Source organism: Octopus bimaculoides, chromosome 11 (assembly GCF_046866305.1).
Source record: "Octopus bimaculoides isolate indiv1 chromosome 11, ASM4686630v1, whole genome shotgun sequence".
In the NCBI taxonomy this organism is placed as follows: Eukaryota; Metazoa; Mollusca; class Cephalopoda; order Octopoda; family Octopodidae; genus Octopus; species Octopus bimaculoides.
In genome coordinates, this window is record NC_142938.1 from 34,463,412 (window position 1) to 34,468,807 (window position 5,396).

Below are 5,396 nucleotides of genomic sequence, written 5' to 3' on the forward strand. Positions count from 1 at the left end.
GAATGGAATTTGATTTAGCAATCCTCATTTGCACCTCCTGCCGTGAGGTAGGTTCATCTGGGACTCTCGACAGGAAGAGGTCCAGCTTTGATTTAAAAACCTCTACATCTACTTTGTGCAGGTTCCTCAGGCTCTTTGGAAGAATATTAAAAAGCTGTGGGCCCCTGAAACCCAAACTGTTGCAGTAACTGGTCCTGAAGCACGATGGCACTGCTGGGATCTTAGGCACTATGCAGTGTCATCCTGTTCTAGCATTGGTGTAACTTTCAATGCCAAAATTTGGCACAGTTCCTTCCAGGATCTTCCAGATGTATATTACTGCATACCTCTCCCGCCTTCTCTCCAGGGAGTAGAGTCTTAGCTGTTTCAGCCTTTCCCAGTAGCTGAGCAGTTGCAAAGAGACAATCTTCTTTGTGAATCTTCTCTGGATTGCTTCAAGGTCTGCTGTTAATTTCACACTGCTGGGTGACCACAGCTGTGAGCAGTATTCCAGGCGGCTGAGGACGAATGTCCTCCAGAGGATCATCATGGTTTTCTTATCTCTGGTTCTGAATGTTCTCAGGATCCATCCAGCCAATCGTCTGCACTTTGTTGCCATCCTGGTAATGTGCACTTGGAAAGAGGCATCATCACTCATGTCGATACCCAGGTCTCTCACTGATTTAGGCTCTAGGATTGAAATCCCCTGCGGACCAGTGTACTCTGTAAGTTTCATATTCAGTTTTGGGCATTGGTAGCGCAGGGCTTGGAATTTTTCAGCATTAAACTGCATATTATTATCTTCAGCCCATCTGTAAACTGAGTCCAACTCCTGCTGCAGGTGTGCAACATCACTGGAGTTCTGTATTTTCTGCTAGACTTTTGTATCGTCTGCGTAGCTTGCAAGTGTGGCTATCCGGGCACTTGAAGGCATATCTGAGAGAGCGACTATAGAAAGCAATGGTCGCAAGACAGTGCCCTGTGGAACACCGCTCATTATTTGTGTTTTCATAGAGGTGGCTCCATTAGCCACTACTGCCTGTCTTCTATCTTTCAGAAAGTCATGTAACCACTCTCTAAGTTTTCCAGCTATGCCAAGATCACGCAGTTTGTAGCATATCACACCATGATCCACTTTGTCAAAAGCTTTTGCAAAATCAAGGTATATTACGTCCACATTTGAGTTGTTGAGTAACTGCCTCAACACCCAGTCATAATGTTGTAAGAGCTGGGTCAGGCAGCTCCTACCTGGTCGAAAGCCATGTTGGGTATCACTCAGCAATTTATTTTCTTCAAGGAATGCAATTAGTTTTCCTCTGACTATCCTTTCCATGACTTTGCTGATGTGTGAAGTCAGAGAGATAGGCCTATAGTTTTTGGCATCTGCTCTGCTTCCCTCTTTATGGATTGGGCATATTATTCCCTCCTTCAGCTTGCTTGGCAGTCTGCCATTTGCGAGAAAGCTCTGGAAGAGGATCTAGAGGGGTTTTGCCAGGGCATGTTTACACGATTTAAGGAGGATTGCTGGGAAACCATCAGGGCCAGCAGTTGAGTTTGTGTCCACTTCATGTATAGCTAGTAGTACATCTTCTTCGCTGATGTTGATGTATTCCATTGTAACTGCCTCACTGGTTATAGGGGAGGTAGCAAAGAAGTCCACTGGTTCGTTCACTTGTCTGTGCTCCAATGGAGTGGTGAAGACACTTTTGAATTGCTCATTCAGTACCTCACTGATCCTAGTTGGACTGTGTGAGGGAGCCATCCTCTTCGGAGAGGGGTCCAATCTTGCAGCGTACTGAGGCTGTTTCTTTTGCGTAATGAAAGAAGGCCTTTGGGTTTGACTTAATGTTTTTTATAACCCAGGCTTCTTTGTCTGCTCTCTCTCTCACATAGGATTGTTGCAGCCTTTTTTCAATCTCCATCAGTCGTTTTTAGGCGGGACCTTTGGCCATTCTTGGGATGCTGGTTGAGTCGATTTGCAACTTTCGTCCGTCGTCTCATGAGGATCTTCCTCTCCTTTGGAATCTTGTTCCTATTTGTTTTGGCCTTGTGCTCTGGGACATATTTCTGGCATATGGCTTGCACAGTAGACATGAAAGATTCTAGTTTCATGTCAATGTCTGGTGTGGAGAGACATTTTGGCCAATCCTCTCTGAGGATCCCTTTCTGGATCGATTTCCAGTCCGCTTTGTGGAAGTTCAGATTGGAGAGATTTTGGGTGCTTCCTTTAGGCTGTATGTCTCTGGTTTCTTTCGGCCCAAACATAGACAGCTCTATTATGTTGTGATCCGAAACTAATGTCGACGTCACTTTCACATCATGAATGATGTCCGTCTTGTTCGTGAAGCAGAGATCTAGAATGTTATTCGCTCTAGTTGGTCTGAGAACAACTTGCTCCATGAATAGGGCATTGGTGAGGTTGAGCATATATTTATATATATATGTATTTATATATATATATATATATATATATATATATATATAACTATAGTATAGCTGAGTTAGTGAGTGTGTGTGTGTATGTTGCATCTATAGAAATCCACATTTTGTACTTTTTTGTAAAAATTTTTACATCAATGGAATCTTCTCAATATGAACTTTCCATTGCAGTAACTAGATTTTTAAAATTCCGTTTGCTTTGTGTGATTTAAGGCTGTTGTTTCTAGCAACTTTTATATTTCTTCCCTTCTACCTGGAACGGCGTTCTTACACACGCGTTCAACATATAATGTAGAGAGTAAGAGTAAAAGAGGGAGAGGGAGAGAGAAAGTGATACATACAAAGTCATAGATTAAACTTTCCTCTCATTATTCTTTACCTATTTTTCATAACATTGATACGTAAAAACACACACAACCACACATACGTGACCTGTGACAACATACGCATTGCTCACGTTCTCTATTCCTTTCTCTCCGTCTTCCTCTCTCACTCTCTCAAAGGCATACACGTGCAAAGTAAACACAATCATTCACAAAAATATAACTCATGTTCGTCAATGTGGCATAACTACAGAGTTGTACCCACCGAATTTGGAAGGTCATAACTTTCAGAAAAATGAATGTTTTTTTACGAAATGTTCTATGCATATATTATTTATTATGTAGATTCCGAATATACAAAAATTTTCGGTGAAAGTGTTTTGGGAGGGGGGTAGGAGGACAATTTCAGAAATTCCACTTTAAATTCCTCTTAACTTCCAGGAAAATGAATATTTTTTCGCAAAATTTTCTACAAATATACCTTGATGTATGTACATTTTGAGCATGTAGGAATTTTGAAGAAAACAACAGCAAGTTATTTTTGAGAAGTGTTCCCCACTCGGTGGTGTTTCAGAGCAAGTCGTCCATATTTGTTTCATTTTTCTCTATTATGTGCCTATTACGTCCCAGGTCTTCCTGGGTCTACCTCTTCCACAGGTTCCCTCAACTGCTAGGGTATGGCACTTTTTCACACAGCTATTCTCATCCATTCTTGCCACATGTCCATACCAGTGCAGTCGTCTCTCTTGCACACCACAACTGATGCTTCTTAGGTCTAACTTTTCTCTCAAGTTACTTATACTCTGTCGAGTATGCACACTGACATTACAGATCCCTCGGAACATACTGACTTTGTTTCTTGCAAGCTTACACATGTCCTCAGCTGTCACTGCCCATGTTTCACTGCCATGTAGCATGGCTGTTCGTACACATGCGTCATACAGTCTGCTTTTTACTCTGAGTGAGAGGCCCTTTGTCACCAGCAGAGGTAAAAGCTCTCTAAACTTTGCCCAGGTAGCGAAAGCTATCGAAAGCTATCTACAGTGTTTATTGCTCCTGAGCATCTGCCACATACAAAAACTATCTTGCTAGTTAGTTTTCCTTTGATATTGCTGCACTTCTTATGTGTCCATAGCTTACACTGTGTACATCTTATGGAGTTTCTACCTACACCTTTTCTACAGATTGAGCAGTGCCATCTACCTCAAGGTGTTTGTGTCTTGTCTACCTTCCTACTTATTAGGACTTTGGTTGACTCCAACGCCCTTCAATTCTAGTCCTTGCTTCCACACCTGTGGAAATATGCTGTGCGTGAAAAGACCTGGCGAGCCAAGTGAGACCAAAATCCAAGGCCTCTGCCAGGGATGTAGCCAGCCCACTTACGCGTAACATTCCTTTATTGGACACTAAACTCCGCTTACGAAGACCTGTTGAGGCAAGTGAAATCAGAATCGAAGTAAATTTGTAGGAACACTAAACTTGGCTTGCGAAGACCTGTTGGGGCAAGCGAAATCGAGATGGCACCTGTACCAGTGTGGCACGTAAATAGCACCAGCGTGATCGTTACCAATGTCACCTTCCTGGCACTTGTGCCAGTGGCACGTGAAAAGACATTCGAGCAAGATCGTTGCCAGTGCTGATGGGCTGGCCCCTATGCAGATGACACATAAAATACACCATTTCAAGCGTGACCGTTGATCATTACCAACATCACCTCCCTGGCACGTGAAAAGACATTCAAGCGAGATCGTTGCCAGTGCCGATGGACTGGCTCCTGTGCAGGTGGCACGTAAAACACCCACTACACTCTCGGAGTGGTTGGCGTTAGGAAGGGCATCCAGCTGTAGAAACTCTGCCAAATCAGATTGGAGCCTGGTGTCGCCTCCTGGTCCACCAGTCCTCAGTCAAATGTTCCAATCCATGCTAGCATGGAAAGTGGACGTTAAACAATGATGATGATGATGATGATGCATATATATATTTAAGCACCAGGACCTTTGGAAATATGCAGTACGTGAGAAGACCCAGCAAGCCAAGTGAGAGCATAATCTGTGGCCTCTGCCAGAAGTGTAGCCATGTCACTTATTTGTATTTTTACTTCATTGGACACTAAACTCTGCTTGCGAAGACCTGTTGAGGCAAGTGAATTTGAAATCTGAAATCGAAATCGAACCAAATCCAACAACTGGCACCTATACCAACCTCTCCTTCATTGGACACTAAAGTCTGCTTGCGAAGACCTGTTATGACAAGTGAAATCGACATCGTAATTGAACCATATTCAATGACTGGCACCTGCGCCATTGGAGCATTAACAGCACTGTCCAAGCATGTTCATTGCCAGACCAGCTGTCTGGCTTCCATGCTAGTGGCCTGTAAATAGCGCCAACCAGCGTCGCTTTCTGGCACTTGTGCTGGTGGCACAAGCGTCGCTTTCTGGCACTTGTGCTGGTGGCACAAGCGTCGCTTTCTGGCACTTGTGCTGGTGGCACAAGCGTCGCTTTCTGGCACTTGTGCTGGTGGCACGTTAGAAAATCATTTGAGTGAGTCCATTGCCAGTGCTGCTGGACTGGCTCCTGTGCAGGTGGCATGTAAAAAACACCATTTTGAGCGTGGCCGTTGCCAGTACCGTGTGACTGGCACGTAAAAGCACCC